We start from the raw sequence: 12,467 nt of genomic DNA on the forward strand, positions 1-12,467 counted from the left end.
GAGCAACCATGAGATGGTAAACTGCGAGCAGTGAAGGGGCTCCCAGGCTGAAATGTTATTTGGATGATAGCCTGCATAAGAAAAGGAACTGTGTTTGGTTTCTCATTGGGAGTCACCGGCCGGCCTCATTGTGATAAGAAAATAAGTCTAATGTTACCTGATCTGGTATAATGTGCACCAATTACCACTTCATTGCACTTCATTACAGGGCTGTAATGGGCCTGGGGTCGGCATTCGAGGCCGAGTGCGGACGAAAATTTAGTGGTCATTGATAATATGATAAAAAGTGACAGTGAGAGGCCCTGCTGACAAATTATTGAAATTTACAGTTGATAGGGAAACACTATAACCTTATTTTGTAAGCAGCTGGCCGGCCCTTGTGCAACGCGGCTCCCCCAACACAATGAGAGGCTTATGGAGGGAGGGAAATCTAAAACTACCACAGAGTAGTTCTGGACTCCTGCTCCTCGGCGTCTGGCGCGGGGTGCACGGGTATTGTTGTATTTTCCCCCCACCAATATCCCCGGTCGAATGGAGCCCCCGGGAGCCCTTTGTGAGACGCTAGACGTTACCTGGATGTCAAGAGAGAGAGAGAGAGCGATATTTGAACAGTCTTAAACCAACACTTCATATGATACGGCAATTTAATTTTTTTCAGTGAATTTATTTTTCTTTTAGAATCACCACAAATAATCTGGCATGCATCCAACAGCCTTTCCATCTACTGCCCCCCGCCATAGGCAGAGTGTGTTGCGCAAGCCGACAATATAGATCAAAACGGCCCTGTTCCCTAAACTATTATCATATTCCTGTGCTGGTGTTTGCCTCAGTTTAAGTGGTTCCATTTGAAGCCCCTTGAATAAATAAATCAAATAAACCACCATCAGACATACATTTTCAATCCATCAAGGTAATCAGATTCTGTTTACCTGAATGGGAACTATTCTAAAATGTTATTAAAAAACTTAAATGGAGTTTAGGTGTGGAATAACTAGGCGAGGGAAACGATGAGCAAACAGCGGGATAAGATTCCAATTACTATTAAACAAGCATCGTGTCGACTGGCAAAGAGGAAAATACGGCTGACATTCTCCTCTATGGTGGCGACCATCTGATCGGCTTTGTGGTTCGGGAGCAAAGAAGGTTTCAATTCAGAGGCTTTCAGGCAACAAGGCTGGGTGTTTACGCACTCAGTAGCAAGTGGCACACAGATTAATCTGCCTCTTAAGGATGCCGTTTCAGCTATTTGGCCGATGATGATATATCCAGGTGTTGATTCCACAAATGCTTTGTAATGGATTGCAGCTATTTCTTAAATAATGGAACGATGTATATATTAGCTGAAAGGAAGGAGATGAGCTTTCAATGAAGAGCATTCAAAAGATGAAGGCCTATTTACCGTTGAGATTATTTAATAATTGTGTTGGAGGTATGACATCTAATATGGTTCAGATATTTTATAATTTCTACAAATAATAGATTTATATATAGTCTGTGGAAATGAAGGCTACATTAAGCATAAACACTGAATATGAAAGCATAATCATGTACAGTTTAAACAAGTCATTACCTTGTTGATAAAGGGGCAGTTCCATTAGGCCTAATCCTTTGTATCTAAATAGGCAATATCTTTAATGCATGCTTCATTGATCACAACAGTTTTGGCACAACTTATCGAACCACAATCTTTAACTAGTATTTAAAGATGATTTTTAGCTTTCTTGTACTGTCTCTGCTGAGCTGAAAACCCTTCAACACGATAAGACACTCATTTTGGATGCAGCTTTGGCTGCAGCAATCACACCGGCCAACAGATAACCCTATCTTTATTTATTAAACTGGCACCCTGTGCATGTCTAGTTGGAGATAATAGTTTCATCCTGGAGAGAAAGTTTGCTCACCATACCCTCATTGTTGGGTAAATGTGAGAGATTCCTGATCCATTAGGATTCATTGGAGTGAGGGATAGATTCATCAGATAATTCGGAACAAGCGCTAGTTCGGAAAGTTCCACTTAACTTCTCGCTACAGATGAGCACATGTTGCAACAGCATTTGCCCTCGCTAGAAAACTGCAGACTTTTAATGAAACTTCATTTTTTTCTATTAGGTTACGATGATGATTATAATAAGGATTATTATCATTGATAAGTATTAATACTTAATATTATAAATTGTCTGTAAATTAAACGAAAAAGATTTGAAAAGATTTTCCAGGTTTGTCATTATAGATCAGGTAACATATCTAGTGGTTAACTATCGGAAAATAACATTTTTTGCTTTTTTTTGCAAAACAAACCATAAATAAATTTCACAACTTATTTAAAATTACAATCCTTCTGTCTATTTTTTAACATTTAGAATAATTCATTACTGTTTAATAATTATTAACAAATTAATGATGAACCATTTACTTATTTCATATATTTGCAGAATTATTTTGAGCTTTGTTGTCAACTTTGTTTTGGGGGTCTTTGGTGAGAAGCTTATGGTTCCTTAATTTTCCTTTATGTTCTTTGGTGTCATGCTTTAGTTATTAGCCTACATACTTCATGGAGTGAAAAAGTACAGCTTTGAAGGCTTGTGTTTGCAAGATACTAATACAATCAAACATTATTTATGTGACTATCAGAAACTTTTGTCAAATTTGACAAATCACTGCAAAGCTTGCCTCTGGATAGCACACTTGCCAAAACGGTCAAACAACTTTTTTAGATGCACTTCTGAATATAACCACCAGAGGTCAGAGCTTCACTGCAAATGTTCCTCAGCTGCAGCTAACAGTATGCCAAGCATGCGCCGCTTATTGTTATCACAGAGGCCATTTCCTGGGAGATGTGTGTGGAAATAAGTTTGCTTAAAACATCATTACAAATCCAATTAATAGTGTCATTAAACTAGATGAGAAGTGTGACAACATTATGTGATTTGAAAGTCCTTTAAATTATACAAAGCCTAATGCTGGTATACCAGGTGGCAGATATCTGACTTGTCTTTAATGTCTAAATGCATCTTGATTTTAATTAGACAAGTGATGGGTTATGGTTATGGGGCCGTTCCACTCTGAATTACTTTCAGACATTTATCTCAAAGTCAAGTGTATCGATCAAGTACAGAATTTAACTGATCTGACCATACACAGAATTTAACTGTGTATGGTTACTATGCTGATATCAAGAAGTTGAGGCTGGAACATTCATTTAGAGAATTTATATTTAATAGTTTGTTGTATCTACCATGAGCTCACCTGAAGCACATAATATTATATTAGTATTATAAATTACAAACAGTAGGCCTACCTTATATGCCACAAGAGAGATGGATGCAGTTTGCGTGTCTAGTAGACATGATGGACCAAGCACCAATTCAAACCAGTTTGTCGTTATTGACCAACTGAAAACTATGGCCAGACAAAGCAATGTGGTCATATTGCATTCAACAGCTCAAAAGCAATCCTATTACAAAATGAAGCAAAAGCTCGCAATCATTCTTTCTGTTCCATTCATTTTCATTAAAATCCTAGGACACGCTCACATTTAGTTTAAGAGCCTCTTAACAGTTTTAAAATCCTCATGAAGTGTTTCCTTTAGTGCCTTACTGCTTTAATATAACCAAGGAAAACCACCCAAAAATGTGAAGTCAAAACTCTGATGATCTTAATAATTAACTAGGATTTCTTTCTTCCCAAAATAAGGCAGACTTTTCTACTCTACGTTTAACAAAGAGACTGCTTAAAAAAAATGTGAGCTCATTAGGATTTAAAGTGTCACTAAAAGAATAAAGCTGCTTGTGATGAGGACTTTACGTGGTAAAATATTGACTGTTAATAGCGTTTCATTTTGGTAATTGGTTTCTCAGAACGCAAATGAAACCATCAAAATAAAATAAGATTGGAAGACCAATGAGTTGTTAGCCTTCTTGTACTAGACAGTAGGAAGTAGTACTTATTATGCATCCATGTAGTACTTATACATCCATGGGTAGTACACTGGCAGAAAATAATACCCAATAGGAAATGAGGGACTTAATGTGCAATTAAATGTGTACGGTTGCATATACATTGGTTTGAAACTACAAATCTCAAGAAAGGTAATAGTTAGTGGTGTTGCTTTTGACGGATGGGGATTGACCTTTACACATTAAGGGGACTATAATTGGATTTTCTTTTCTTTTCTTTCTTGCAACTTGCCGGACAAGGCAAACACCTACATGTTGTTGAATACATTCACACCATTAGTGGAAGTCCAGACAATAAAACCTGGTCCTGTGGTTTTCTTGCTAGCTCATTCTACCCATGCGCAGCTCTTTGGGTCCTAATTGGAAAATCAAAATGGTTCAGTCACAATAAGGTAGAGGGCTTTTAATTGTGGCCGAACCTGGGTGTTCTCCATTAGGTGAATAATTATTAAACTCTGGTGAATAATTATTTACAACATTCTGTAATTGCGCAGCAAAATATCACTTCAACAAACTCACTACCATTCTTAAATCCAATTAAAACACAGTAATTCCCATCCAATGAAGACCTACTTGTCCACTGCATGTTGTATCTCAGACATTTGAATATATTTTATAACTGTACACGTTGAAATTATGCTCCAAAAAAGACTACAAAAGCAAGAGACCACCTAGGCTCATGGTATCCAAATTCTTAACGATTAAGATAAAAGTCCTTATACATCTGCAAATTAAAGCCCTTCGACACACATTTGACTGATAAACAATTATATTTAAAGCTTTAGAAAAATATGATTGTTTTGCTGTGAACCAGTAGGCCGGTACAGGTAATGTTCAACGTTAACTTATACTATATACTGCAAGAAAACTTAATTGAATTAACCATTTCCGTGTGCTTGCAGTCAGTGAGTTACCCCACGCCCCCGCAGGAATAGCCCTCCTAAGTCTCCTGGTGTCACAACAATTCTCAACTGAATCGGTTACAGCACTGACACTTAGAGGATTACATGGTGAATCAATAAACTACTAGGCTCATGAATGAGCGTAGGTTCAAATAAACTGATACCTTATTGATATCCGTAGGTCTGAAGTCCTGTGTCTAAAGCCTGATTGCTGATCCTGTTGTAGTTGTGGTTTTTGTTAGCAGGTAGGCTAACTATTTCCGATTAGCTAAAATTATAATCAATAGAAATTCTTGATATTTAAAAAACTGCTATTCAGATGAAAAGTAGCCTCTCATTTAATCAAGGGACGATATAACACTCAGGTGCTTATAATGTTTTATAGCCTAATAATACACAAAATAGCTTTTATGTGCATCTTTCATACTACAAGGCCGTATATATCCTCTATTGCTTTGATTTCAAATGAGGAAGATAGTGCCCGTGCAGAATCTATAACTGTTTATAAACAGATATTCCCCACTTACTTATGAATTCCACTTCCTTGCAGCGAGCCGATTGGTAACTTTCAGCAAACAGCCGGACCAGACAGGCGGCGTTCCACTCCCCGCCTCTTAACAAGCATAGTAATACATCAGTCAAAAGCAATAATTTCACTATTAATGAAATTCCAATTTGCCTTCAGTGCATTTCACGTTGACATTTTCCACATTGCAACAGTGCTTTGATAAAGTTTTTAAAATGCAAAAACGCATCTAAGAGGCTAAAGACCAGCCCGGGTGTCAGAATGGCTGGCAGAGGACTATGGTACTTAATTTTTATCACCAGTAGCCCGGGGCAATGGAAGCCTGAATGTTAACATTGGCTCCATTTTCATTATCATCACATGATTATGGATTTTACTGCATTTAGCTGATAATACAACTAGGAGCTCACCTTAAAAGAAGTGGCTCGGAGGTTTCATTTCGGCCCAAATGAAATTTTCATTTGACAAACAAGTATAATTAGGCTGCACTTCTTGTTCGGTGTCAGCCTGTTTTCTGATTGAACTTAGACCAATTTGCCGCCTCTAAATGAGTTTGAATAATTTCCATCCTGAATGTCTCCAGGACATTAGCTCTGGGAGTGCTAAGTGGTTAGCATGCGTTTTGAAGTTACTGATTATTTGATGCCTCCCACTCTACCTATACGTTTTCTCCCCAGCTAACTTCAAAGTTAACACGAGAAAAAGAGTCCACATATTCTACCTTGGAGTACAATGACAATTTAAATGTGTTTTTCGGACAGGTCCATGAGGGGAAGTGGGAATGGATTTAATAAGTGTGTAATGCACTTCGTTAGCTTCAATGCTCTTTGTTTTCTCCGACTTCATTTCTTTCATGTGGTGTCAGTTATTATAATGAATGAGTGATTTGGTTCTGCTGAAACTGTACACCTAAAAAGAAAACTTAAAAAAAACACTATTGGTTTAATTAAACCTTCGAATTAGAAATCCATAAATTATGCGTCAATAGCCTTGCTACAGCTAACGAACTTTGACAGCACCAAATAGGGTATTCATCCAATGCCGTTCTAAAGCTTCATATCCAATAATTAGGCTGAGTTTCTCAGGGCAGCTCAATGTAATTAAATAATAAACCACACAACTAAAGAAAAAAACTATATACCAGTAATTGATATTGTCATAATTTTAGTTTCCTCTTGACATATTATAGCTGCTAAGCAAATGTTCTTTGAAGCAAACACAATAAGTACGTACTTTTGTCTAATATGTGTCTATAATTGTGCATTTGTATGGGAATAGCGTTTCCGGGTACCAGAGCTTCAAGCCATCTTCTTGGTTGTTTAAAGAAGGAAAGAAAGAAAGAAAGTAAGAAATTAATAAAAAAAAAGAAAGAAAGATAGATAGAAAGAAAGAAAGGTTGACAGACGGGAGACAGAGCTTTATCACCACACATAGGCTTGTTTTAAGAAGGTAAGAAAAACAGTAAAAAACAAACCGAATGAATATATATTACGGAAAATCATGCAAATAATAATAATTCATCCTTGATTTTTCATTTTTTTGGAGGGAAGGATAGGGTAGAGTTGTTGATAGACCTTCTATGTATGGTATGACTGTTATGGCCTTTTATCATTCTAGTGCTAACAGACTATCTTTGCGCAAAGCTTATACACATCGCCATTAATTCACCTTGAGGGTTTAGTCATGCAATGTTTGCATAGGATAGTAGCCTATAACCCTATATGTTCCTATCGTTTTAATACTACTACTAATAAAATAAGAATGAGAATGATAATACACATTGTCAGTCACAGTGTGACACAGTGATGAATCAGAAGGAAGTGTAGCTTGGTCTTGGCAGTTATACATACCTGGACAATCAATGTCCATTTAGACTGGTCAACTAACCACATGTCCACTTATTTAAAATGTGTAAGAGCACTGACGTCGCAGAGATCCAAAGGGCTGACTGTTCAAATGAACCATTCCTCCCTCGTAATGAACCAGGCGCCGGACGCTGAACGGGAGCATTTGCTCTACTGAAGTGCCATCAATACGGCCGTCCCCCCCCCTCAGATCAGCAAACCCATCGCCGCTGACTGACAGCTGCCAGCCACGCGGCAGGGCGAGCGAGGGCGCGTGTGGAAAGAGCCATGTTTTCCCTTGCCTTTGAGTGAGTGATCTGCAAAGGTACACATTAAGGCTCTCCTTCAGCAATGCACACAGAGCACTTTGAAAGGAGTACATAAAAACAGCCCATCAGCCCCGCCCACCACCCTCCCCCTTATCACCCCCACCCCCGTCATCAGCCGCCGCCATCACAACAGTACACAGAGCGGAGTGCGCCGGGAGGTGTGCAGAGCTGGAGGTGGGGGGGTGAGACGTTGTGGAGTGTCTTGGGACGACGGCGGACAGCGAGGTACTGGTAATGGTAGTAGTAGTACTAGTGGTAGTGATGGTGGGGGGGCTCAAACAAACTCTGGAGAGGTGGCAAGTTTGCATTTGCCCATACCAACAAGCCTCCTATCTCATTAACAAAGCCGCTGAAATAAAAGGGGTGCTTTTTTGGCTCACAGCTATGAAAAAAAAAAAGAAGAAATTATCATAGTGATGATGTTCCTCAGCCGTCAACAGAGCTGTGATAACGGTGTTTGATGATGGCTTTCCCATGAATGTTAAGCAGCCGCGGCAGCAGAGGCGAGGGGCTTATCAGCGCCTAATGCCCATCTCTAATTCCTGGCCTTCTTGAACTAGCCATTTTCTAACAGCGTTAACTGTCAAATTTACATCCCGTCTTAATGCCACTAAAGAGTACGGGTATGAAGAGTAAATGACAGCAGTGTAATGAGGAAGGCTATGCATTCCTTCCTATCCCTCACACACACACACACACACACACACACACACACACACACAACCCACCTCCTCTTCTTCTTTCTCTCTGAAGAAGAAGAGGGAGCAGGGGAAGAGATTTCCTCAATCAGGAGTCCCTCATCCTATGTGGCGCCGCGTGATGTTGTGATGCAGAGCTCAGCCGTGAACCCAGGGGTTGCGGATGATTCAAATTAGGGAGGTGATCTGTTCAGAGAGGGATGAAGAAAGGAGGGAAACAGGTATATCATCCACAGACTCTCTCACAGACAAACAAAGAAACACCTCGTCAACAAGCAATGAGTCTTCAGGGCGAGGACATTAAATATAGGAGCCTTATAATGTGCACTTCATGTAACCGCGTATTGTGTTAAAAACAGTGGAGCCTAGCCATCATAGAGGAAACGCTTCCTCTTACGTTCATATACATTGTCGATTCATTTAGTGTAATGCACTAGCTGTATTCGTCAGCAGAGTATTAAAAGTGAGATTGCATTATCATTTACTAGATCAGAGGGGTGCACTTATATTTCAAACACATCATCTGTTCAGCTCACTCTCTGCAAAAGACTGAATAAACTAAGTAAAATGGTTCCTGCTTTTCACAATTCAAATAACTCTGGTAAATGTAGAATTGACTGGTGGTTAAGGTGTATGCATTTAACTACCATGTGATGTGGGATTTCTTATAAAATGTATGTTGCATCAGATGAGGAAGACTCTGCAAATTCAGATACAGAAGATTTTTTGTGCTCCCCGTATGCAAATTGAAGTTGAAAGTTCCTCAGTGCATGCATGTAATTTGAAATGGCATTTAAGCTTCATATGCAAGATGTTATCAGCCAAATTAATTCATCAGGCAATATTCTCCTTTATTTCCGAAGGAATTGTTCTATGTCAGGGACATTAATGAATGACTGCAAGGCCATGCACAAAAATTATCTGCAACATTTAGCATTGTGTACGGTGTTAATGATACACTACCCAGCCGGAAAATAACACATTGTGCAATTTAATACATGGCCGCATCAGAAACTATTCATCAAAATATGAACCTATACTTCCTGAACACCTGCAGCTATACATATATATATACCTTATTTCCCAACACAGTGGGTAAGTGGGGGGATTCATATGAACTATTCAAACTCGATTTCCACACAGTTAAAATTGAAATAAGAATAAAGAGTGGAAGGGACGTACCTTCCATCTATGCTGTGGTAATCAACCGTGCAAGCCAACCTATGAATATGTAGTCGGCTTCATCTGAGGGCCCTGACTCCAGTAGGGCAGGCGGGCCGTGATTAAATCTCAGCTCATCTGATTGGAGCATGTAAAGATTCAAATAGAGCTCATTTCATGCCAATCTGGTGGCCTGCAGTTATGCTAGCCAAAAGGAAAAGGGGCCACTGTGGCTGATTTAGAAAGGAATGAGACAACAGATAAATGGTGAAATAAAGTTTAAAGTCCCTCTCCCCCAGCCCCCCCACCCCCATAACGCCCCTCCTCCATAGAAGAAATATTTCCATCTAAATGTATTATTATTTTTATCAGGTCATAGAGCACCAGCTGTGCAGCTCAGAGATTAGCCCAATTAAACATCAAATAGGGTGAACTTACTCGAAAACGTCTGCTGTTCCGAGTGTTTAGCCCAGTTCTTCCTTCAATGACACTCCCAGTGACGGGACACAGACAGTGATGGGGGGGGGGGGGGGGGGGGGGAAATCAAGGCAGGGCTCTGTTTTAACTCGTGATAAACTGAACGCATGTGTTCATGAAACACTCTTTCTACCATACAGGGGTTTCCAATTCCAAGTGCTGCGAAATGGTTGTGAAAATGCAACTCTCTGTAGACGGATCAGATAGGTGTACTCTGTGTGGCGGCTGCTGAACCAGCGTGGTTAGCAGAGCTGGGTAGAGGTGGAACTTTGGGTATCTTTGTATCAGCCCCCGCAAAACAGAGCGCAGGTTTGTCTCAGTGCTGGAGTGAAACGTCAGTCTGAAACGTACCATTGTTCGCCCCAGCCTGTAGGCACAACGGATTTGACACAAGAGTGCTGATGAATCTCATCAGTTTAATGTGTTTATGCTCGCTAAGCCTTTAAAGCTTATTGCTGTTCAATGGACTGCTTCAAAGTTACCTAATTCCAACCACAAGCCCTCCCTCCCCCAGCTCGACCCCCCTCCTCCCGTGCACCGGTTCCCCTGCAATGTGCAGCCTTTCAAATTCTCCCTCTCAGCATCCTGCCGCTTTCCAATAAAATGCACATATTCAGCGAAAGGCACGCGGTGTATCAATGATTTAAATACTTTGGCGAAGAAGAGATCTTGACAGAAATACTGAAGACATATATTAGTGTTGTTGGCACCCAGACATCCACCCCATGGTGACTATTGGCCCCCTCCCAGCCATTGATGCCTCCCGTTTTACAGGCTTTTCACAGGGGGCCTAAGTGCTTCTTTCTTATCTCTACCGCGCCCCATCCCTGCTCGCCCATCTCACACGCAAACCGCTTGCCCTCGTGGCAGTTAACACCTCAAATTAATTAAAACGTCACAGCCTCCAAATGAATATTGTTAACAAGTTCAAACAAAGCTCGTCATTAAGGCTGCTGTGGCCAGTGATTTTTCTGTGTGTGACAGGTGAGTTTGGAAGGAGTAGAGAAATAGAGTTCAATATGAAGGATGTGGAGGAATAACCCAGGGAGCGGGTGTAACATTAACATGCGTGATGTGCTACTGCGTGTCCCACAATGGGGGATGATCCGGCCGTCAGGACGTGTACTGGGACACGCCGATAGATCCACGAGGCCGCCGCAGCCGGCCAGAGGGCTACACAACCGTTTAGCATCTGATAGCTCACCGGCTACGCGGTTTAAAAGTAACTTCCTCAATCGTACTTTGACAGTGTGGTTTCCAAAGTAGGGTCATGTTGGCTGAGGAGTTCGTTTTTTTTTGGAGTTTAAAGGGGTTGCATTGAAGACATGTTATACAACATGGTTAACATGGAGTTTGTCCTCTTTACTTTGTACCCTTCCCCTTCTCTTAGTAAATATGATAGAGGCCAACAGTCAATGGCGTACCTCTATACAATATTGTCTACCTGTCCGTACCACTGTATGGTTAAAGCAAACATCTAAAGCTTGGTGGCTTGTATTGTTCCCTCCATACGCGACTCATTGAAAGGCATTGTTCAGAGCCAGGCAGGGGGATACGGATAGAATGTGACACATTTTGTCAGAGTAAATATGGTTTAATAAATGAATTAGCTTCATAAATAATGGCTGTAATGACATTTTAGGGGACAATAAGCCTCAGCGTTGTCAGGAAATAGTTGATGTATGAGTTTCACGCCTCAGTGGTTCCTCAAAATGAATAGGCTCGGGAAGATAGCAGGGACCCACAGAAGCCCATTCCCTGGAATTATCAACTTGTTGTCAATTTGCACAGTGGAATTACACATGCAAATTGAACTGCCTGCACAAACACCACTTGGAGATGATAAAAACAAATTAACAAAGGCTATAGAAGGAGGATTTATTTCACTGGCTAACCCAGGTCAAGCAATACATGTATTTTACGATTGTGTGTACCCAATTTTGGTGTAATTATATCAGCAAATTATTCCTGGTAATCTTCTTTTTTTTTTAGCCCCCCACAACCTTCTACTTACACACATAATTAGCTTTCTTTGTGCTTTGGCAAAACAACAGCGTTCCTCTGCATCAGTGTAGCACAACAAAATCTGATGTTTTAAGTTCATCTTCATCACCTTCCTGCAGTTTAAAATAGCATCTGTCACAGGGCTGGGGGGGGGGGGAGGCGGGTGGCGTGGATCAGTTCAGTCTGGCTGAGTGCTCGGGGAGCGCAGAGTCAAATCTATACTTAAGAGAGAATGTCAGAATATATAAATATATATAGAATCACCTCTTAACACCATCCTTCACATGGGGTGGAGGAAATTAACAGTCTCTGGACCTCCACGTTTGCTATTAGATATCTCATTTACTTTGTACACATACTGCTAATCTGCGCTAATGAATTCTGCCATACCAAGCCAGATCGAGATGACTTGAAAATTATTACCACTTCCACAGATATGCCTTTCCTCATTTGAGGCTCAATTTGCCTGGCTCTCAAAAACAGTCTGCCACAGTAAGATACTAATAATTAGGGTTTTAGGATGATTAGTTTATCGCTGTGCTCTTCCAGCCTTCCCTCTTATCCGCCATG

The 12,467-nt window shown here is 40.5% G+C and overlaps 1 protein-coding gene across 1 annotated transcript in view; it reads right to left on the reverse strand.

Moving 5' to 3' along the window:
• Positions 1–12,467, reverse strand: part of pik3ap1 (phosphoinositide-3-kinase adaptor protein 1) — a 43,792-nt gene that overhangs the window by 24,366 nt on the left and 6,959 nt on the right. Inside the window, exon 2 of the mRNA XM_056609384.1 lies at positions 5,386–5,471. The gene's annotated coding sequence lies outside the window, so the exon portion shown is untranslated. The remainder of the gene's footprint in view (positions 1–5,385; positions 5,472–12,467) is intronic.

The sequence above is a fragment of the Gadus chalcogrammus genome, chromosome 15, assembly GCF_026213295.1.
Source record: "Gadus chalcogrammus isolate NIFS_2021 chromosome 15, NIFS_Gcha_1.0, whole genome shotgun sequence".
NCBI classification, from domain to species: domain Eukaryota; kingdom Metazoa; phylum Chordata; class Actinopteri; order Gadiformes; family Gadidae; genus Gadus; species Gadus chalcogrammus.